This window comes from Cervus canadensis, chromosome 30, assembly GCF_019320065.1.
Source record: "Cervus canadensis isolate Bull #8, Minnesota chromosome 30, ASM1932006v1, whole genome shotgun sequence".
Classification (NCBI taxonomy): Eukaryota; Metazoa; Chordata; class Mammalia; order Artiodactyla; family Cervidae; genus Cervus; species Cervus canadensis.
Window position 1 is genome coordinate 13,345,154 of NC_057415.1, and position 24,440 is coordinate 13,369,593.

The 24,440-nt window shown below is 42.7% G+C and overlaps 1 long non-coding RNA gene across 1 annotated transcript in view; it reads left to right on the top strand.

Moving 5' to 3' along the window:
• The window catches only part of LOC122431937, a 34,885-nt gene continuing 10,445 nt past the window's right edge, over nt 1–24,440 (top strand). The window contains exons 1-2 of the long non-coding RNA XR_006266668.1: nt 1–101; nt 17,216–17,379. This is a non-coding gene — a long non-coding RNA (uncharacterized LOC122431937). The remainder of the gene's footprint in view (nt 102–17,215; nt 17,380–24,440) is intronic.

Below are 24,440 nucleotides of genomic sequence, written 5' to 3' on the forward strand. Positions count from 1 at the left end.
CGGCCATCTCGGTGCCGTGTGTTCTGCCCAAACTGCACAAACGATGAGACCAGGGCAAGGGAGCCCAGGATGGATAATATTTCCTGGCTTCATTCTTTCTGGTATGTACAGAGCATCAGAACTTGGGAGAATGCTGTGTTGATCAGTATTTGGTGTTGAATGAGGTGGGGATGAGAAGACATATAATTTTTCCCTTCCCGTTTCTATGAAGATGTCTGGCTGGGCCCAGAGCTTACCAGCAGTTCACTGGAGAGGTGCAGGACTGGGAGTGGGAGGGAAGTAGGAGTTTTCCCAGGCCTCCTAATAGTTGATGGGGGCAAGTCTCTGAGGTGTGTCCATCCCCAGCACACACTTCATGGTTCCTCATGAAGGTCTTTGACATCCCCTTGTGCTAAAGTACTATAGGATTTCTCTACAGACTAAGCTGAAATTGAACCAAATGTGAGAGCATATTTTCTTTGCTCATTTTTCTCCTTCCTATATATGCCTGTTTTCATCTTGGACATCTTGGTCTGCTCTCTCCAGCCTGCCAGAAAAAGCAGTCTTTATCAAAGGGCCACACTTTATAAAAGTACCTTTGTGTCAGTGTGACTGTTCTCACAGTGGGCACCACAGAATCCCCTGGGTACTCTTCCCTGTATAACACATTTGTGTTAACCTCGAATGGGATGACTTCACTGCTGGAATGGGAAGACTCTTTCTTCATCAGCATACATAAATTTCTTCAGTTCAGTTCAGTCGCTCAGTTGTGTCCAACTCTTTGTGACCCCATGAACCACAGCACGCCAGGCCTCCCTGTCCATCACCAACTCCCTGAGTCCACCCCAACCCATGTCCATTGTGTCGGTGATGTCATCCAACCATCTCATCCTCTGTCATCCCCTTCTCCTCCTGCCCTCAATCTTTCACAGCATCAGGGCCTTTTCAAAGGAGTCAGCTCTCTGCATCAGGTGGCCAAAGTATTGGTGTTTCCAACATCAGTCCCTCCAATGAACACCCTGATTTCCTTTAGGACTTATTTCTTTTAGGATGGACTGGTTGGATCTCCTTGCAGTTCAAGGGACTCTCAAGAGTCTTCTCCAACACCACAGTTCAAAAGCATCAATTCTTCAGCACTCAGCTTTCTTTATAGTCCAACTCTCACATCCATACATGACCACTGGAAAAACTATAGCCTTGAACAGATGGACCCTTGTTGGCAAAGTAATGTCTCTGCTTTTTAATGTGCTATCTAGGTTGGTCATAACTTTCTTTCCAAGAAGCAAGCCTCTTTTAATTTCATGGCTGCAATCACCATCTGCAGTGATTTTGGAGCCCAGAAAAATAGTCAGCCACTGTTTCCACTGTTTCCCCATCTATTTGCCATGAAGTGATGGGACCAGATGCCATAATCTTAGTTTTCTGAATGTTGAGTTTTAAGCCAACTTTTTCACTCTCCTCTTTCACTTTCATCAAGAGGTTCTTTATTTCTTCTTCACTTTCTGCCATCAGGGTGGTGTCATCTGCATATCTGAGGTTATTGATATTTCTCCCAGCAATCTTGATTCCAGCTTGCACTTCCTCCAGTCCAGCATTTCTCATGATGTACTCTGCATATAAGTTAAATAAGCAGGGTGACAACATACAGCCTTGACATACTCCTATTCCTATATGGAACAAGTCTGTTGTTCCATGTCCAGTTCTGTTACTTCCTGACCTGCATACAAATTTCTCAAGAGGCAGGTCAGGTGGTCTGGTATTCCCATCTTGAAGAACTTTCCACAGTCTATTGTGATCCACACAGTCAAAGGCTTTGGTATAGTCAATAAAGCAGAAATAGATGTTTTTCTGGAACTCTCTTGCTTTTTCAATGATCCAGTGGATGTTGGCAATTTGATCTCTGGTTCCTCTGCCTTTTCTAAAAGCAGTTTGAACATCTGGAAGTTCACGGTTCACGTATTGCTGAAGCCTGGCTTGGAGAATTTTGAGCATTACTTTACCAGCGCGTGAGATGAGTGCAATTGTGCGTTAGTTTGAGCGTTCTTTGGCATTACCTTTCTTTATATATTTATTAGTACTCTTGCAAAAAACTGTATTCATTGTCAACCAAAAAGTGTTGCTGTTCTTAACTAAGTTGTTTCTGACTCTTAGTGACCCCATGGACTGCAGCATGCCAGGTTTCCCTGTCCTTCAGTATCTCCTGGAGTTTTCTCAATTTCATGTCCATTGGGTCAGTGATGCTCTCTAACTATCTGATCCCCTGCTGCATCCTTCTCCTTCAATCTTTCCCAGCATCAGGGTCTTTTATCATGAGTTGGCTCTTAGAATCAGGTGAAGCTTCTCCTGCTTCACTGACTACACTAAAGCCTTTGACTGTATGGATCACAACAAACTGGAAATTCTTAAAGAAATGGGAACACCAGACTACCTAATCTGTCTCCTGAGAAATTTGTGTGAGGGTCAAGAAGCAACAGTTAGAACCTGATGTGGAACAATGGACTGGTTCCATTATACTGCCGAAACCTAGCTTAAAGGATTTTGAGGATCTTGCTATCATGTGAAATGAAGCTTCAACTTCAGCAACAGCCCTTCCATTGAATATCCACATTGGTTTCTTTTAGAATTTACTGGTTTGATCTCCTTTCAGTCCAAGGGACTCTCAAGCGTCTTCTCTAGCACAACAATTTGAAAGCATCAATTCTTTGACACTCAGACTTCTTTACGATCCAACTCTCACATTTGTACATGACTACCGGAAAAACCACAACTTTGACTCTATGGACCTTTGTCAGCAAAGTGATGTCTTTGCTTTTTAATACAGTTAGGTTTGTCACAGCTTTTCTTCCAAGGAACAAGCATCTTTTAATATCATGGCTGCAGTCACCGTCTGCGGCAATTTTGGAGCCCAAGAAAATAAATTTTTTCACTGCTTCCCTGCTATTTGCCATGAAGTAATGGGGCCGGATGTCATGAATCTTAGTCTTTTGAATGTTGAATTTCAAGCCAGCTTTTTCACTCTCCTCTTTCACCCTCATCAAGAGACTCTTTAGTTCCTCTTAACTTTCTGCTGTTAGATCAGTATCATCTACATCTCTGAGGCTGTTGGCATTTCTCCTAGCAATCTTTTTATTTTTTGAGAATGGTATTTTATTTTGCAAATATTCCAAAGACTACAAGCTCATCTCCTGGCAATCCTAATTTCAGCTTGTGATTGATCTAGACCAGAATTTCACATGCTGTATTTTGCATGTAAGTGCAATAAGCAGGATGATAGTATATACAGCCTTGTTGTACTCCTTTGCCAATTTTGGAACCAGTCCATTGTTCCATGTCAGGTTCTAACTATTGCCTCTTGACCCTTATACAAGTTTCTCAGGAGATACGTAAGGTAGCTTGGTATTCTCATTTCTTTAAGAATTTTCCACAGTTTGTTGTGATCCACACAGTCAAAGGCTTTAGTGTAGTCAATGAAGCAGAAATAGATGTTTTTCTGGAATTCCCTTGCTGTCTCCATGATCCAACAAGTGTTGGCAATTTGCTCTCTGATTCCTTAAGTGACTTCTGGATTGAAGGGGCTTCCCTAGTGGCTCAGATGGTAAAGAATCTGCCTGCAATTCAGGAGACCTGGGTTCAATCTCTGGGTCAGGAAGATCTTCTGGAGATGGGAATGACTACCCACTCCAGTATTCTTGCTTAGAGAATTCCATGGACAGAAGAGGCCTTTGGGCTACAGTCTATGGGGTTGCAAAGAGTCAGGCATGACTGAGCAACTAACACGCAGTTACACTTTTAAGACAAATGGACAATTAGTCAGGTAGATATCCAGAGATTGGCCTGAAATCCAATGATTTCCACCATGACTTTCCAGTGTGCCTTCACATACTAGGCACTTAATTTCTCTTGATCTCAGTTTCTAGAAGGAGTTGATCTGTGAGTCAGTTGTATCTTTAAGCTCAAATTTTAATTTTAGATTGTTTGATATGATATGTATATATTACATATATCAAGAAGTGTGAATATCTATCAGTATCTATCTGTAGATAGACATTCTTGATTGTCTTAAGGATTCAAGAGATGTAGATTTATTTATTTATTTATTTTTTAGAGATGTAGATTTAAAGCCCTTCAAACACAATGCCTGGTGCATAGAAGTCACCCAGTAAGGAGTGGGTTGCTAAGCCCGTCTCCAGAGGTTCTTCCCAACCCAGGGATCGAACTCAGGATTCCCACATTGCAGGCGGATTCTTTACAGACTGAGCCACCAGGGGAGCCCTAAATATGTGCTGAGTCATTACTATTTCTACCCACACAGGCACAAATATGCTTAAGCTACCTCTGACCTGTAAACCCTCAGTTGAACTCAAAACTAATAGCTAAAGGGGTGTAGCTACGTCTGCTGTCCATGCATGGTTGCTACCTTCACTGCTGGACACCTTGCAGCCCTCCCCTCGAGCTCCACGGAAGTGCTGGGGTCTCGGGACTGGAGGGCTGCCCACTCCTATACACTCAACACAGGAGGGTGAGGGTCCTCCTGCCCCTGGGCCACCCCTGGGAGTGGGTGGTTTTCCAGCAATCTGCCTTGCTTTGTGGGATGAATTTTCCATGGGACAGTATGTTACATGGTACTTGGTTTCTTGGAGCAGTCCACAAAAGAATCTTCTATGAGTCAGGGATGAAACACATGGCCTTTAAATTAGGTAATTTGGGAGAGTTTAATGAGGACATTGTTTACAAAGATGTGGGCAGGTTGTAGAGAAATCACAGCGGATTCTGCAATAATCTGGAGAATAGTTACAGGGAAACTTAGGTGCCTAGTCCTGAAGAGATAATGGGAGAAGCAGTTGTCATGACTTGGCGACAGAGAGATTTGTAGGGAGGCTACCAGCCATGCTCCTTTGTTACAGACACAGTGGACTTGTGCTAAGTGGGGAGGGAGCCAGGGGTGTCAACATCTCCCCTCCCCATTGGGTGACCCCATCTGGAAGCCAAAGAATAAAGGGGGCCAGTCCGAGGCAGTACAGACAATTCAGATCAGCCTTTTGCAGAGAGCAGTGTAGGAAAGAGCAGAGTGGTGATCCCCAATCCTAAAAGGTCTCCAGAACCCAACCCCTATTATTTCTAAAGGGTACTGGGTTCCAAATCTGAACAACACACCTGACTACCTTTTAGAACACTGCCTGTGTGTAACGTGTAGTGTCTGTTTCTCATATATATACATGTTTTGTGAATAAATATGTATCTAAGTGTCCACACATAAATTAATATAATTAAGGATAACTATTTAATTTTTAGAGCAAAAGAGAGAGTTGCTATTGAGAATTATACTGGTACACAGATAAACTGGCACAATTCTGGGCAAAACGGGGCTTATGACACCCTAACTAAAATGCAGCGAGTTGGGCTCTCTAAGTCTCAAATGAATCATAATCTCATTACTTCAATCACTTGAATATATTGCATACATGTTACGCATTTGTGGCAGGCACTGCTCTCAGATAGAAGGTATACGTGTGAAGTATAATTTGAAAAAAACATCGGTTAAAAGGAGGGAGGCCCCCTGTTTTGAATGCTAATTATCCCGGCTATGCTCTATGTTCCACATTTCCCCATGAACACAACTATTCCTTTGTGTTGGGGTATTATCTCCCATATAAATGTAAATCCCCAAAGAAAGATTTGATGTTAGGCTCCTATGACTGTTGATAACCTACTGGCAACAAGTTTTTCCAGTTTTAACCATCCTGAAGAAGATTTCCTATGTGAAGAGGATACATAGAGAAAGCTTTCTGATGATGGGAGGTGGCTGAAATATTTGGGGTTGTTGGGCTGGCTTCTCGTGACAGAAACCATCTTCTGGGCAAGGTGTCCCAACTCTACACTGCCTCTCCCCTTATTTGGTGCCTGATGTGGGCCAGCCTCACTTCTATCTTAATTAGATTTATGATAACAAATTCTTCTCTTAAGGACAGCTGAAGGTGTGTTTATTGGATCATCTGCTAATTCCCCAAAGTGTGGGAGGTACCCCACTGTGATATTCAAGATGATATCAAGTCCAGTTCAGGTGTGTTATTAAACAACACCGAATCCCACACAAAAAGAGCTTTTCCTGTAGCTGACACTGTTGCTTGGTTGGAGAACTCCAACTTTTTTAAGGAATTGCTGATTAGAGAAGATGGCCCTATGTCCAGCTCAGGGATAAATCCAGATTGTTCTAAAATATGATAATTCTAATACTTTTATATTGGCTTTACAAGAGGGCATGAGACTGTTCTAGCCAATGAGACATGAGAGGGAGTGCCCCAAGGGCTTCTGAAAAGGCTTCATGACTTCTTGAAACTGTTTCTTTTTTTAAAAAATTAATTTATTAATTATTTTACGTTACAATATTGTATTGCTTTTGCCATACATTGACTTGAATCTGCCATGGGTGTTCATGTGTTCCGCATCCTGAACCCCCCTCCCACCTCCCTCCCCATCCCATCCCTCTGGGTCATCCCAGTGCGACATCCCTGAGCACCCTGTCTCATGCATCGAACCTGGACTGGCGATTCGTTTCACATATGATAATTTACATGTTTTAATGCCATTCTCCTGTGTTGTCCCACCCTCGCCCCCTCCCACAGAGTCCAAAAGACTGTTCTATACATCTGTGTCTCTTTTGTTGTTGAAACTCCTTCTTTTTTGGTTGAGTAGAGATGATGCTTTTGTTACACCCAAATTATCCCCTGATGCAGCCTCTGATGCATGAGGCTACTTTTACATCTTTTTCATGTGCTATTACATGTCCTTTTACATGTACTGTGTAGTGTACTGAGACCTATTTTTACATCCGCTGATGGCATGCTTTTTGACTCTTTTCCCAGACTCCTCTCTGTTAGTGTTTCTTTATCTCTCTCCGTTCATTAATCTTTTCCTAATCACAAACTTTTTTTACTCGGTCTACAAACATAAGCAAGTCCATATCATCATAAGGTAGACCCCGATCCTGCCTTCTCCTCAAGCTGCTCTGCTTAGTCTTGCCCATTCTCTCACTGGAATTGGCTGGATTCTGGGTTTTCTCCCCATTCTCGTTGGTTCCTCTGCTCTCTGCGTTCTGACATCTGCATTTGTGCCCCCACTGAAACTGGTCTTATGTAGTTTGATGAACTACCCCCTAATCCATAGTCAATCACTTTTATTCAAGACCCCATTATTATCTTCCAAGCTACTGCAGCCTACTCTGGGCTTGGTACCATCCTAGGACTGCGTCAGAGCAAGGAACGAAACAGATCAAGATCTCGGCCTTTGGGGTGCCTCCATTTTGAGATAACAAGTGAATAAGCTGCATAACAATTAGAAAATGGTAAGTGCTAGTAAAAATGAAATAGGAGAGCAGGAAGAGAATGGAGGGACAAAGATTGGATGGGCAAGATATATTTTGTAGAGATAACACTGAGCAAAATTTGAAGGAAGCTGGGGATCAGTAGTTACAATTCTGCTGAAATATAATCTTATTTGGGTGATACCAAAGGTCGTTATATTGCAGGTAGAAAGAAGAGCTGCACAATGGCCTCAAGGCAGAGAACATGGTGGAAGCCAAATGGCTGATGTGGAGAGAGTGAGTAAAAGGGCAGGAGGTAGAAGGGGAGTCAGAAAGGAGATGGACATCATGCCACCCTGGGCAGGTCCCATCTATAACATCCAAGTGACCTCAGGGACATCATTTGTTTGTTGATTAAATAATCCTTTTAAACGTAAAAAGGTAAAACAACAATAGGACAATACTGTAGCTATCTGTTAAATGTTAGTTCCACTGCAGTAAGTCTAGTTATATTTTATAATAAATTCTAAACAGGAAAGATTATCTCATCTACTATGTATTCATTGAGTGTAGCAAGCTATATACAGATGATTTATAACCTTCTGATTGTGATGATGCCTTGAGAAAGGGAAGAATGAAAACATCTTTAGTCCTGACATGAAAAACAAGCTAAATGAAATGATAATGTGAAAAGCATATACAACACCATTTAACAAGGTCCTGTTCAGTGGAAATACCATGCTAAGCACAGATAAGATTTTAAATTTTCTAGTAGTGACATTTACAAATACTAAAGAAGGTGAAAGTTTATATAAAATAGATAAACAACAAGGACCTACTGTTTCCCTACAGGGAACTATATTTAATTTCTTGAAATAATCTATTATGGAAAATAATCTGAAAAAGCATATATATATACACATACATACATACACACATATATTTATATATCTGAACCACTTTGCTGTGTACCTGAAACTAAACACAGCATTGAATAAAATAAATAAAATAAATCAATAAAAATTTTAAAAAATAACAAAAAAGTGAAATAAACTTGAATAACATTTTACTTAACTTTGTATATCCAAAATATTACTTACCATGTGATCAATACAAAAATTATTAATATGGTATTTTGCATTTTTAAACATGGTCTTCAGAATCTGGTGTGTGTTTTATACTTACAGCACATCTCATTCAACCTATCACACTGTGAGTGTTGAACAGTCCTGAGTGACTGGTAGCCACCGTATTTGACAATGCAAGTTTAGTATACTTTAAATACTTAACAAATGTCTAGCATTCTTATTAGAAATAAAAGGAATTGGGAAGTATGCTTAGCCCTGGTTTTGAGGGAGGAGGAAATGGAAACTTTGGAGACTTGTATCCAATAAAGGCTTAATGATCTTGTCTGCTAGTTTTCCTCCCATGCTGTCTCGTCTAGGATGTCAGGGTTCTCAGCTCAAGTGACAGAGATGGCTCCACACAGGAAAGACCTGAGGCCAGCCTGTGGGTGACTCAAGGGCCCAGGAATGTGAGTCCCCATCTCCCAGGGCCCGTCTGTCACCAGCATCCCCGCTCTCCCTGCCCTCATGTCTACCACACTGTGGATCAGTTCATCCAGGTCTCTGCTTGGCTTGGTTCACACCCAGAATTGCTACCCAAGGGGTTTCTCCATGAAGGTGTCTGGTTTCAAATAACATTTCAGCTCCTTTGAGAGTGCTGTCATGGCAAGTGTGACTCTATTTGCGCCAGTATTGGTAACAGCGGAAGGCAGGAGCTCAGAGTAGGCCCCAACTCTTAGCTATGTTTTTCCACTAAGGATTTAATTAAACCACTGCTGTGTCAATATTCTTAGCATGCTGCCAGCCTCTTTCCTGGGATGGAAACAGGCTAGTCTCCCCATAGAGTCAGAGGGTAACGGGCTCCTGGGAGGGAAACCAGCTTTGTGAGACCACATGGAATTTTTCCAAGGCAGAGGAATGTGATGCGGGGCTCTAGTTGCTACATGGTTTTGGCATTGTGGTGTGATGGCCCTAGGCTCCATCTGCAGCTGCACCTCAGACCAGGAATTAGGGCCTCAAGCCCTGCTTCAAAGGCCTCCATCAGAATGACCTCCCTTCCTTTTCCTTCTCTACCAGCTTCTCTCTTCCTCTCGGGAAATAAAAAAGTAAAATGGACAAGCGGGGGTTGCCACCCTAGCTCCCCAGAACCTCAGTTCTTAGCCCTTCTTCTGTTCATCACAACTTGAGTGTTTCATCTGTCATTTTCCAGCCTCTATGCGGCTCCAAGAAGGTGATACTACTATCCTCGTGGTGAATGTTTCAGTCAGTTGGAGGAATTGAGAGATTAAGTAATCTCCTCAAGGCTGCTAAATCTCAGACTTGGGATTTGACTTGACTATCCTGCTTTTCAAAATAATAGTAATAACAGTAAAATAATAGCAGCAATATGTAGTAACCACCCAAGAAAAGGGAGCCATTATGATTACACAAATTAGATAAATGCATAATTGGTGTGTTGGCACCCCTGTTTCCCTGCTGCTGGCCAGAAATGCTATCATTATAAAGACTTGATTCACATTTTAATGAGTAAGGGCAGATTCCCGTGGAAGCACTGTCTCGTTCAGGTGCTATTAGTTCTTGAGTGATGCAGAGCCAAGTCCTGAGGAAAGGAGAGAGGGTAGGAGCTTGAGTTAGCGGAAAAATGGTGGAAGGAAAAGAGGCACGGGTTGCCGAGTTGGAAGAGGCCAAAGGTGGATTTCCTCCCTTGAATTTTGTATACGTTCCATTGCAGCAGATTGTGGGCTGCCTACTGAACAGTCCACTCGCCCCTCCGCATTTCCCAGACTCCCTTGCCATTAGATTGGGTCACGTGAATTGTTCTATTTCTAGACAATTGTTCTATTGTTTTAGACAATAGGGTATTGTCTGTTTCTCCCTGACCAAGAGGCTGTGTGTTTCCTCCAACGCTCCTTCTTCTACCTTGGCAATCTTAGAGATCACAATGTCCAGAGGGCTACAGGGTGGAGGATGGTACCCAAATCCCCTCAGACTTTGATGTGATCAAGAAAGAAGACTTTATTGTATCATGCTACTGAGACTCAAGGGCTTATCTGTTACTGCATCATAGCCTAGCCTAGCCTGACAGATACACCTGATTATCAAACCTCTCCACAGTCAGCAGTTTTCAGTGGCCTAACTAAGAGTCAGCTTCTGCCTCTCAGAAAGCAGCAAAATGCTGTTTTAGTCAGGTCTGCTATTCAGAACCCTTCCTCACTCTGAAAGGCAACCGACCTCAAAGGCTTTTCCCAGCAGCACTAAGGTGTTGCCAACATTCCATTGCTTGAGGCCAGTGACACCTGCAGATGAACACGTGCCCATCTCAGGATTCTCTGGGCACTTATGTTTTCATAGTTTTATTTCTATCTCATTAAGAGATGCTCCATGTCCTGCTGAATTCTCCTTCCCTTTCCATGTCTCAACTTTGGGGCATCCCCAGTGCTCCATCATAGGATCCCTTTCTCTCTGGGGCTCTAGGTAATCTCCTCGGTCCCACGTTTCAAATACCATCTGTATGCCGATGTTTCTAACATTTACATTGCTATTCCTGATCTGGAACCCAGAAGATTCATTTATCCAGATGCTTCACTAACACTCCTGCTCTTAAAGTCACTGAATATAGCCTGCCCACAAGGAATCGTGGACTTGATCACCCTCTCCCTTGGCCATATCTCCATAAATGACACTACTTTCTTATCCAACTAAGTAGATTCAATCTGGAACTCCTGTGATTCCCATCTTTACCTTAGCTTCTACATCCAATCCATCACCGAGTTCTTTCAAATCTAGCTCTGAACTATAGATCCTGAGTTGGTCCATGTCTTTCCATCTTCACAGCTGCTGACCTAATCCCAGAGGCCATTTATTTCACCTGGACTGAGCCTCTTGTTTGATGCACCTGCTTCCAACCACTATTTCCTCTCTTTCTCCCTTACATAGCAGCATAGGATATTATACAACATACATCAGATCCTATTTCATGCTGCTTAGGATGTGTGTGCTTAGTAGCTCAGTCATGTCTGACTATTTGTGACCCCATGGACTGTAGTCCGCCAGGCTCCTCTGTCAATGGGGATTCTCTGGGCAAGAACACCAGAGTGGGTTGCCATGCCCTCCTCCAGGGGATCTTCCCAACTCAGGGATCAAACCCAGATCTCCAGCATTGCAGGCAGATTATTTACTGTCTGAGCCACCAGGGAATCCCAAGAATATTGGAGTGGGTAGCTATCCCTTCTCCAGGGGAACTTCCCGACCCAGGAATCGAACCAGGGTCTCCTGCATTGCAGGTGGATTCTTTATCAGCTGAGCTACCAGGGAAGCTCCCCTGCTTAGGATATCTAGTGGCTTTTCATGACACTTTGAGAAATAATATGAATAAATAAAAATATGTTTTAAATATATTGTGCATGCTCAGTCACTCTATCATGTCAGACTCTTTGTGACCCTATGGACTATGGAATGTCAGTCTCCTCTGTCCTGGGGATTTTCTTAGCAAGAATACTGGAGGATGTTGCCATTTTCTTCTCCAGGATATCTTCCTAACCCATGGATCAAACCCAGGTCTCCTGCTTTGCAGGAGGATTCTTCACCACTGAGCCAGTAGGGAAACCCCTCAAAATAAAAAAAATATATATTTATATTTAAGTCATATTAATGTTAACATAACTAACTTTGGCCAATTAGCAATGTGGTGCAAGTAGAGGCTTGAGAAGTGCTCACATCTGGAGGTTTGCTCTCTTGGAGTCCCACAATCAGTACAACACAAAAGAACCTGGGTTAGTTGGCTGTTCAGCTAATAGGAGGAGATCATCCAAGCCAGTGCAAATCAGAACTGCACAGCTGACCCATGGAATTGTGAGGAAAATTGTAAAGGTTAATACTTCAAGTCACTAAATTTTGAGGCATCCTGTTACACAGCAAGTACAAACCGATAAAATAACTACATGTACAACTCCCTTACAAATTTTATTAGTAACAACCCTTATTTGTTTCCTGACTATAGCTTCCCAAACTATACAACCTGCAGGAGAGAGTAACTAAGGACCTACAAGAACTGACAATGTCCTCTACAATAAATTTTCTAGGACATTCATTTCCTGGAAGCACTTCATAAAGGAATGCCACTAAGAGAGGTTCCCTTCCATTGCCTCTAGGTGACCCAAGGCTCAGAGGGTCCATCTTCTATTTTCTCAAAACTCAACATAAGAAATATCCACCTTTATTAGTTGAAGTCCTGATGTTGTGTTTGAGTCTCTCTGGTTGGACAGAGAATATTCTGGCTCTCCGAATCTTTACTCAGTTATTTTCTCACCTCAAAAGCACACTTGAATTTAACCTCAAGGTTGACAAATATCCATCACTAGTCCTTCTTATCACTTACTGTTTTCTTTGCAATGATCCGAGGGTTCTACCCACAGGAAGATCATGCCCAGCATTTTGTCTGCAGAAACATGGGGGAGGTGATGTGGATGTTGTCCTAGCTGACCTCTTTAATGAAAGTCCTGAATTCACCCAACATTCCTCTGATTGCAGGGTTGGGAAAATGCCTTTTGGTAAAATCATAGAGTGGCAAACATTAAGAGACTTTGGGTCCATATAAACCCATCTCTTTACTCAAGGACACAGACTTCTTGGTGACAGAGCTAGGGCTAAAATACTTAAAGCCATTTCCTCTCCTGACTGCACGTTAACTACTTAACACGGGCATTCTGGAAGCTTCTAGGGTGCAGTCCTGGTCCTCTTCTCACACTGTGCTCTCATACTCAGTGAACTCATTCATTCCCACATGTATAAATACCACTTTGTGCTTCTGACTTCCAAATATATATTTGCAAACTCCAGGCTTATATATCTAATTGCCTGCTCACCATCCCTCCTTGGATGTTTTGCAGATATATCCAACCTGACATATTCAAGACAAAACTTTTAACATCTAACTGGTCTACCCCTCTCTACCTACATTTCACTGCCCTTACTCAGGTCACTATTATCATTTATGTAGATGATTCCAACAGCTCCTGTAGATGATTCCAACAGTTCCTGAGTCATTTTCTTTCTTCTTTACTTCTCTTCCAACCCATTCTTCCAGAGAATGCAACGGCAACCCACTCCAGTACTCTTGCCTGGAAAATCCCATGGATGGAGGAGCCTGGTAGGCTGCAGTCCACAGGGTCGTGAAGAGTCAGACACGACTGAGCGACTTCACTTTCACTTTTCACTTTCCTGCATTGGAGAAGGAAATAGCAATCCACTCCAGTGTTCTTGCCTGGAGAATCCCAGGGATGGGGGAGCCTGGTGGGCTGCCGTCTGTGGGGTCGCACAGAGTCGGACACGACTGAAGCGACTTAGCAGCAGCAGCAGCAGCAACCCATTCTCCACACAATATTCAGAATAATCTTCTGACTGTGTGAGCCAGATCAAATCATAATTACTGGTTTTGACCCCTTCCAATTGCACATGGAGCAAGATCCCAAATCCTTACTGTGGCTGGAAAGCCCTCAGGACCTGGCCCTACTGACCTCTCATTGCGCCTCATCTCACTTTTCCTCATGATGTCTCACGTCCAGCCACACAGTGCTTCTTTCAGTTTCTGAAATGTGCACACATTTCCCTGCCTCTGGGTTTCTGGCCATGTAAGCTTTCTGCTTGGAAGCATCTTCACTCTCCTCCTCACACTCTGGGAGGTGGTGATGGTGGTTTAGTCGCTAAGTTGTGTCTGACTCTTTGTAACCCCATGGACTACAGCCTTCCAGGCTCCTCTCTTCATGGGATTTCTCAGGCAAGAATATTGGAGTGGGTTGGCATTTCCTTCTCCGGGGATCTTCCTGACCCAGGGATTGAACCCAGGTCTCCTGCATTGCAGGTGGGTTCTTTACTGCTGAGCCATCAGGGAAGCCCCCTCGTACTCTAGGCATCTAATTAAATATAACATCCTGTGATGGGTCTTTTGATGACTTGCTCTTCTCTCAGTTAGCCATTTATTTGTTCTTTTCATAGTACTTATTGCAATCTGTCATTCTTTTATTAATATGTCCTTTTGCTCAAACCCATTTATTGTCACTACTCTATAAGTATTCCAAGACTGACAAATCTGCTTTGCTTCCCATAGTGTGCTTGTTAAATAAAAATCTGAAATCGAGTATCCCCCACACTTTATTAGTGTAGGTTGGATTGTCATACCTCCTCAGTTCAGTTCAGTCACTCACTCGTGTCTGACTCTTTGAGACCCCATGGACCGCAGCACCCCAGGCTTCCCTGTCCATCACTAATTCCTGGAGCTTGCTCAAACACATGTCCATCGAGTCGGTTATACCTCCTCAGCCAGAAGTTTATCTTCTCTGATTAGATATTTATAAGCAAAATTATTCTTTTTCTTTTTACTCAGAATTCTACTTTCTTTTCATTTAAATATAGGAATTTAAGGGCTTTTTTGGCAGGAGCTATGCTGTTGGCTTATTTTACTTAAGAGAGCATGCAGATGCTTAGTATACTGTAATGGCCCAAAACATATTTCCACATCTTTAAAACATAGCCATCTGTTCTCAAAACCTCTTCTACCCTCTTGGCTTTGGGTAATCTCAATTCAAGCAGATAAGTTAGAATCATTGTTTCCAACATTCTCAGTCTTATGGTCGTTAATGAATGACCTCAACACTTTATTCTCATAGCTGTGATCTGTATAAATAAATCAGAATAGAACTTTGCTGCAAGAACAAGAAAGGTCTGAAGAATCCACTAAGAGTCCATTTGCTGGTCAGCAATAAGTGACGTAGGTCACGTGGTTTGTCCACAGTCCAAGGGTGATAACAGAGAGGTGGCAATGGAGGTTTGTTGCAGAAGAGTCTGACTCTTTACTGACTCGATTGTCTGCTGCTTAAATTCCACTTTGGACCTTGCTTCCTTCATTATATATATTTCTGTTTATCCATCTGGAGTAGATGTGAGCCAGAGAAATCCAAATACATGAGCTGGTCAAATGGACATTATTTTCAAAAAAACAAACAAATCCCTGATTTTCTAAAAGCAGAGTTCTCCAGTGCATTCCTGATAACAGGAACACAGCTTGAACATTCCTTGAAGAATTTCCTGGGCATGTGACTACTGGTGAAACTGAGAGGAAGGGAAGAATTGGAGAGCAGTGTCTGCAAAGGAGATGACTGGTGCATTGCCACGAGAGAGTTTTTCCAAAACGACAGGGACAATCCATCCCAAATTCACCGTGTAAGACTTCCTTGAAATTTTCAGATTTGCAGGGTATATGCACGTCTGTTTCATCTGTTCCAATTCATAAAGTTCCACACGCCTGTGTCTATGAAGCTGTTCTCATATGAAGGGTGCCTACAGCCAGGCATTATCAGGTACTTATTAAATACTTTTCACTGACACATCTTTAAAAGTAGGAAAACACTTTTTGAAAGCCCAAATAAGTGTTTTCTTAGCTCAGAAAATACATGACCTACATCTGGCCCTGTCTTCTGCCTTGCACAAGAAACTCAACCACATTTTCCATATTTTAATACAAAATGCAGTTACAAACGCAAGTTGCCACTGGCAGAGGAAAACAAAATAATTGTCCCACAACCTGACAGCAACTTGGCCTTTACTGAAGTTGGCCCAGGTTCAGCGTCTACTCGGCTGCCGCACACCTGCAGCCTGGGTCCCTGCTCCTCCCTCAGTTCCCAGGCAAGTTCCCTGGACTGGAGGCACTGGGAACAAGTGCACATTTCCAGGCCAGCCTCGCCCAGCCCTGCCCCAAAGCCAGGTCTTCTTCCTCTGCTTTGTCACCCAGTTGGAAGCTTCTGGGGGACAGCCCATCTTCCATCCACAGGGAGACATGGTCTGGGGCCCAGAGGACGAGGCTCCTGGTTTCAATCTGTCTCCCAGAGCAGGATTTACAGAGCCCAGTTTGGAGATGATTTGGAGCCGGTGATCAGCGAGGTGTCTTTAGGCTAGTGGAGCCAACTGTCTTGGCTTAGTCAGTGAGCCTGGATAAATGCCATCCTGGGTTTCCTTTTGTTCACTTCAAGGGAACTGTATCAGAGTGCAGGATGGGCCCCAGCAGGAGAGCTGACATGGCCGAGACAGTTCCTCAGCAGATGCTCGGCCGGACCTCAGCTGTTCTCCCCAGTGACATCTGTGTGACATGGAGATATTTATTCAGGTGATGCAGCCTGAGTGGGCCTCAGGCCAGACCCCCTTCCCCAAGGACCGCCTTCTAGCCCTGAAAGGCAATAGTCTCCAGACTGCCTGAATTCTGTGTCCTCTCAACTTGAAAAATCTGACCAACTTCTGTCAATTACCTTCTGAGGGCTTGGCAGCTCAAGTGACATCCCTCAGAAATATTGGAGGCCAGCTACACGCTACATGGTGCGGGGGGTGGGGTGGGGTGGTGGGGGGCTTGAAAAGCTGATTTGAAGTTCCCCAGCATGGCTGAGTCTTCTTACCTTTGTGGTCTGTGTCCTGGCTGGAGCAGAGTTTGCCTGTGATCCTGTTTTGGTCTCGGGTTAGGGTGGCTAGTATCTGGAGGGCTAACACCCACATATGTGTGCCACTGAATTTGTCAACTCACTCACAGGATTTTGTAGGTCTTGACTTTTGTAGGACAAGACTTTTGAGGTCTTGAATGTCCAGTTTTGTTTTGGCTGCACCACGCAGCATGTGAGATCTTCCCTGACTAGTGACGGAACCTGCTCCCCCTGCAGTGGAAGTGAGGCGTCTTAACCTCTAGACCACCAGGGAAGTCCTGAATGTCCGATTTTTGAAGTTCCTAGTATTTAAGAAAAGGAAGAAATGCCAAATAGGTCTTAAAAAATTGTATGATATATTTTAGGTGTTCAATCTACATGGTATCAGAATTTTATGCTATCCCTCGTAGGAAATGACAACAGAGACCACATTGGGGACGTTGTGAATGTGAAGATCAGGCCCAGCAGTCGCTCCATCATCAGCATCCCCCTGCAGACTGCAGTATCCTGTGCTGTAGGCAGTGACTTCTGCTCTGGACTCTTTTAGAGCACTTTGATATCACCCAACTGAGAGGTATGTCGGTGGCCTTAAGGATCAAAGAGGCCTCTTAGCTGGGAATTTGGGCTTTACTCTTAGAGGCTGATGACTTCTCTGGTAAGTTTTTAGCTCATGGGGACTGCCATTTCCTTTTTCTTTGTTTTTGAACTTCGTATTTGCTAGGGAAGCAGGGATGCCCATGGCAGCTCCCTGTCAGGTATTCTATTACCACGTTCTGCTACCTGCCACTGCAGGTTCTCTCAAGAAGGAAGAAAAAGCATCTTCTCCTTGAGGACCACCCCTCATTAGGGCAATGCATTTACCACGGTGGTGGGCCTGGAATTCAGGAGGGTGAGTCTTTGGAAAGGATGATGGTGCTCACTACACATTCCCTCTACTCTCCGTAAGTGCGTGAGTTCCAGCCCCTGTGTAGTTAATTAAGCAAATCATGTGACAAGTTCTGACCAATGGGCAGTGGGTGAGTGTGGTTTGTGTAACTTCTGGGCTCAAGTATAGAAGAGTTAGAACATGGCCCTTCTCAGCTGTATCTTCATAGGAACCAGAGTGGTGGTTAGAGTGAAAACCCACTCTCTGCCACAGACCTGAATATATAGCAGAGTGAGAAATAAACTCTGATGTGCAAAGCCATTGAGATTTCAGAGCTTGCTTATTACCACTGCATAGCTTAACCTGTCCTAACCAATGTAACATATATTTGAAGTAAATTTTTTTAGACAGTTGAATCTTAAAATATTTAAAATTCTCTTCTGTATGCATATTACTGTATATGTAAAAAATATATACAATGAAAAGGTTTTGACTCATGAAATTCTTCCTGCAACAAACAGAATGAAAGACAAATTAGCTCTTTTAAAAATTTTTTTGCTCTATTAAGTACATGATGCTAAGGTTGTTACCTAATGTGGGCAGTGGGATTAGCAGTCTGTAAATCAGATTTTCTCTGCAGAAAATAAAGCCTCAAACATTCCATGGTCCAAGGAAGCTTAGAAGAGTGGGAAAAGGTCTGGAATAAGAATTTGGAAATTGAGAGGCCATGGAATATTTAGAATCACTCTCTGAATAGAGGCTTAATTCATACTCCAGTATCCTTCCTCACTTATTCAGTCCCACCTTGGGCCTTGCCCCCTTCTGAGCAGCTATGGCAATGGCTATCGAGTTGCTATCTTCACCTTTACCTTAGTTATACTCTGTCTCATGTTGTTTATCCATTCGTTCCAAAAAATATTTGCTGAGCTTGGGATGGGGTCCTGTGGTGGAACTCGAGGATCTAAGCCAGTCCTTAAAGACCTCATTGTCTAGGGAGAAGTTCACTTGCAGCCTGATTGGGGTTCAGAGTTGTTAGGGTTGCTCCCTCCTTGTGGGGAAAATTTTCACTCCCCATTTATCTTCCACAGGTCCCAGCATAATATGTGGGGGCTATTTTCATAGATAGTTCACTTGTGTTTCTGCTGGACACACTTGTCAGCAAGGGTGTCTCTCTTGATCTTTATAGAAATCCATTCCCAAAGTAAAACAGTTCTCCTGGTTTTAGTTCAGGTCCATTTTGCCATCCTGGTTGACTTCAGTCCACTTCGGGTTGCTTTGCACTATGTAATTCTGGCAAACTCATCTCCATTTTCCATCCCTAAAACTTGTTCAAGGACATCCAGGGTTTTTAAGTTGATAGCAAGCAACTGTGTAAACCTGTACAGGGGTTAAGGTTGTGCAGGGATAAAGGTTGTTGGGTGGAAAACACCCAGTCAGAATCTGACCTGCTCAGGAACATGTTCTCTAAAGTGTCTTTAACACGAAATGCAGCATTTCATGGGAAGACCATCCCAAACATCACCCCGCTTTTTACCATCACTGACATTCAACTTGAAATGTGCTCTTTCCATGTACAAGTCAAAGCAAGACTTTTCCAAGTGTCAGCATCACAAGCTCCAGCTAGCTCTTGGCAGTGAACTGGGTTTCCTTTTGCCCTTGGCAGAGTATTAGTAACCAAGGCATAGCCAGCTGAGCACAGTACACCAGTGGACAACCCCCTTCCCCACCCAGGTGTGAAAGAGCACCTGGATCCCAGCCTGCCTGGTCCTCTAAAGACCCCTGCCCCTATCCCCACGGTTCACTGTATGCAGTCAGGATGATATAGCTATATTCCAAAAAAACAACACAAACAAAAATAACGTTTGTAGGGCAAAGGGCTAGCATGTTCTCCCTGCAGATAGATGAGCTGAAAGGGCTGCAGGCAAACAACCAGTGCTTCTCAGCAAGCTGTACCAATATGATTCAAAAGAGAGAGCCCAAGCAGAGAAGGGCAGCCCATAAACTGATGATGCCAGGCCCCGTCAAGGAAGTCTTTGCAAACTCAATGGTAATCGATGCCACCCAAGGGCACCAGATGTGCCAATAAAAACCTCTTGCACCTTTGGTTGAATGTGGCTCGAGACGAGTCTTGGGTAAGAGCATCTGTTTCCAGGCCCTCCAGACTGGCCAATACAAAAGTGACTCTTTTGATATTGATAAACGATGTGACACATGATTCCCCCCATAGAAATTGTGCAAATCCTTAATTATGAGGGCACTTTCTCAGGGGCACATTAGAATATTATGCTCAATTGAGTTGCTATCTTCACCTTTGCCAAGGCTTTTGTAACACTGCACAGTAAGCTGCCCTTAGAAGTTTTTGCTTTTGTTTGTAAATCATCAGTTCAATTTGTATTAAGGATTCCAGGAATTAAAAAGAAAAAAAAAAAGTCCAGAAAAAATTACATAGAGTGAAATTCCTAAAGTAGGGTTTTTTTTTTTTTTTTTAATCCCCCTTTCGGTGAATGGGTCACAAGCTTGCAATTCTAAACAATCTCACAATTAATTCTTGAGCTATGCAGTCCAATTAGAACAAATGAGTCCTTTCTGGTTTAATTAGAGATGAGTATGCGCCTGTGAGCTTATTTGTATAAAATAAGTGCTCATTAAACAAGGTTTGGATCAGGTTCAGCTTGTTAGAAACGCCATGAAAAGGGAGCTTTTTCTCACTGTCTCTGGCCTCTTTAACCCCTTAAATGCCCAGAATGAACTCAAATGTGAAAAATATAAAGAGTATCTTTGCAGAAAGCTGGTGAACTTGAAAGAGGTGATGCATTTGTTGGAATTGTTGGTAAACAAGGCCATCCTCTCATCTCAGCATCTTTCTGTCTTTCCGCAGGCCACCAGAGGACAGAAATCCAACTTGGGGGGAGGGGGGACAGATGAAGGCCACTTGAATTGTAGAAAGAACAGGCTTCTATATGATGTGTGTCACTTCAAGTCTCCCTACTAAGGGCCTGAGCCAGGGGCCAGCAGCAGCCACAGCAGTAGCATGGCCTGGGAGCTTGCCAGAGTGCAGTATCTGCAGTATCTGGCCCCCCATCCCAGGCCTGTGAGATTCTGCCTTTTATCAAAACCCCCAGGTGATTTGTATGAGCACTGCAATTTGAGGAGCACTGCTCTAAAGGCACTGAATGATGGAGATTTTACTTTAAAAGATGAAGGGCCCTTGGGAACCCCTGAGAAGGTCACTTCACTTGAAGAGTCTATGGTGGGGGTGAATTGCCACTTTAACCACACCCCAATCTCCCTCCCCACCAAACCCTCTGCTGAAAGCTCAAATGAATCCCCTCCTACTCATCCTCTAATAAGCTTCCAGGACTAAAAGGACCCAGGTCAGGGGGCCACCCCTTCACCATAACTGTGCCTTGGACGTCTTACTCAGCTCTTGAGAATGTAACCAAATCCTGCTGGCTTTCTGGCTACATGGAGAAATGAATTCTGCCCTCAAGGGGCTCCCCCTCTCATGGGATGTTGCTGGAGGCAGAGGGATGAGTGAGAAAAGTCAGGGACTCCCCGGCCCACACCAGTGACAGATTGATCAGAAGACCAACCTTGGAAAGGCCTCCCGTCTCCGGGGAGGAGGCAGCCTCCGTCTGTGTGGGAAGGCGCCATCATGTAGCATCCTGACATGGGCCAAGAATCAGCTTCCAAGGCTGTCAGTGCATTAAAGAGAACTTAACCTGCCAAGAGGGTTAAGTGCCACCTTAATTTATTATTCTGCTCAGCAAGAGTTTGTCCATTTTTTTTTTCTCATTTATTTTCTCAAAAAGTTAAGTCTGGGTATAACGAAATGTCAGCTTCAAGACAGTCACTAAGCAGCCTGAGACTCTCTATGTTCTTCAGCACCGGCACTTTTTTTTAAGAGCCTGGTGGAGAGAAGATGTTAGGCTCCTGCTTCACCGCGTGGTGCCTGGAGCAAGGTAGAGCAGGTAGTAGAAGACTGAACACTTCGGTCCTTCCATTCCAGACTCTGGGACTAATGGTTGTTAACTCGGGGACATTGAAGGAGACCAGACCAGGAGATAAATGTCATCAATGAGCCCCATAGCTGGCCCTGGTCTAACTTGGTACCCTGGTGATGGACATAACCCTGCAACCTTCGCAACAGTGTCTTGACACTGGGGCAGGCCCACAACTTTGGCTACTCTTTCCTGACCCTCAGCTCCAGCATGTGAGATGCCCTGTTTCACCCATTCCTGCTCCCTCTTAGCTTTGGTTGCTAAAATAAGAAACTGGAAAAAGAGCAGGAAGGGGAATGGGGAAGCAAGCATTGCTCCCTCTCTGTAGGCATGATTTTTTTTAAGACCTGGTAATGGTGTCATTCATCAGCTCATCTAATGGGGATGGGGTGTTGTAAGGTGACATGGGAGAGGTGGGCTGGGGTTAGACTAAACCTGGAAGGGTCAAGAAGAGGCAGCTGGGATCAGGAGACCATGAGCACCATTTTGAAAAGTTCATTTGAAGTTCTGATATAAGTGTTTAAATGTAAGTTTTCTATTTAAAAAAAAAATCACATAAGCAAAATATGCTCAGTTTAAAAATAAGAAAATAAAAATTTAAATGATCAAATATCACTCATTAATCCACCACCCTTAACACTTTAGTATATTATGCCCTACATTTTATATATACAGAGAGATTTATAGATTTAGATATAGGTATAAAGTGGTATCAGTGCACATACTCATTTGTATTGCTTTTTAGTTAACCCTACATCATGAACATCTACGATCTCATTGTAAGTGCATGGTTTTGTATTGGTGCATATGTTACAATTACTGCTTCTGTTGGATATCTAAATATTTTCTATTTTCTATCTACCTATCATCTGTTGATGTTTTTCTATCTTGCTGGCATGCATGCTAAGTCGCTTCAGTCATGTCTGACTCTGTGCGACCCCATAGACAGCAGCCCACCAGGCTCCTCTGTCCACAGGATTCTCTAGGCAAGAATAGCATTAAAACCATATTCTAAGAGTTAAACCTTTGTATGTATCCTCTATTATTTTCTCAGAATAAACACCCAAATACATAATTAATAGGTTAAAGAGAATCTGTGTTTTAGGAATTTTGAATCATATTGCTAAATCGTCTTTCAGAATGCTTGTACTGATTTAGACTCGCTTGTGAACAACACCTTTCTCACTCTAGCTAGAGGTTTGGGGGAAAATAATCTCAGTGGTTTGGGGTCAATAACTGGAGTCAACTTTTATGATAGTTTCACCCAGAACCCTCCTGGGGCTGTCTGTCAGTGAGAGATAAACAATCTGAGCCCTTAGGAATTCAGATGATGGCATCTGGAAGGTCTTGTTCTTATGGCTGGTCTTTCTAACTACTTGGGAGAGCAAAGTAAAGAGTGGAAACCTGGAGTTCTAAAGGGGGACTGGTGTGAGTCTTCAGTTGTCTGTGATGTCTGGGTAATAATAGCTTGGGGCCCCTTGAGTCAGGAGAAACTACTACAGGTTCCAAGACTGCCAGAGAACCACAGTTACAGGTAGCAAGACAACGTATAAAAGAATGCTGCATTCGAGAATGAAATCAACTGAGGGAGGAAGACCAATAAGATGGATCAACCAGAGTAGAAGAAGCAATGGAATGCTTAACTTTAAAGAAAAAAAAATAAACTTTCAGGGAAATTTATTCAGAGTGCCCTCTTCAAAAAATTTTCACTACAATGTTTTGCTAATTAAAATATTTAACGGAAGAGTTGATAAAGATAATAGTCACTACTGATTACTACATTAAATATTTCATTAAGGAAAAATGAAAAAGGAAGGAAGAAGGATGGAAAGAAGGAAGAAAGAAAAAGCAATGAGTGAAACTACAAGGGTCTTGGAGAATTAAGACCTTAAATGCAATATTGAGGAATTCCAGTAGAAAAAAGAGATAGAGAAGTTATAAACAAGTAATATAAGAAATTATTTTGAGCTAAAGAGAACTTCAATTTTGAAAAGAAAGGGTTCAGCAAGTGTCATGCAGGATTGATAGTCCTATTGTTGATAATGATAATAATAAGACAGACCAGACCAGAGCTGGTCAACAGAACTTCCTGAAATGATAGAATGTTCCGTGCTTTTCAAAACGGTAGCCATAGAGTCACATGGGGCTACTGCATGTGTGAAATGTCATTAGTGTGACTGAGAAACTGACTTTTAAATGTTATTTAATTTTAATTAACATTTACATTTAAGTACTTATATCACATAAGACAGCTCAGATCTAGACATTTACTGCTGAAACTTCTGAAAAGTAAGCATCAGTGTAAATGTTTATATACTTCTAGACAAACATAAATGCTTACCTTCAAAGTATGGAGAATCAGATTCTGGACTTCTACAGATACTGTAGATTCTACAGTACAGGTACAGATTCTACAGATACTGGACTTCTACAATACTACAAGTTAAAAGAAAATATAAGCATATTTATAAATTATAAATAAATTTATAAATAAAGTCATTTATAAATCGCTTATAAACGATTAAAAGAAAATGTGATTAAAAAATCCTCTATTCTTCCAGGATGTCTTCTTATATAAGGACAAAAATAGAGATTATATATGTAACTATTTAGAAAATGCAACACGTTTATCTGAAAAAAGACTCAAGAAAATGCTCTGAAATATATACAAATGAAAACAGAGCAAAGATTTACATGTAAGAAAGATACCATTGTCAGAAATTTTGGTGCATGAATGAATCTTGTAGAAAGGATGTGACTAGAAATCAT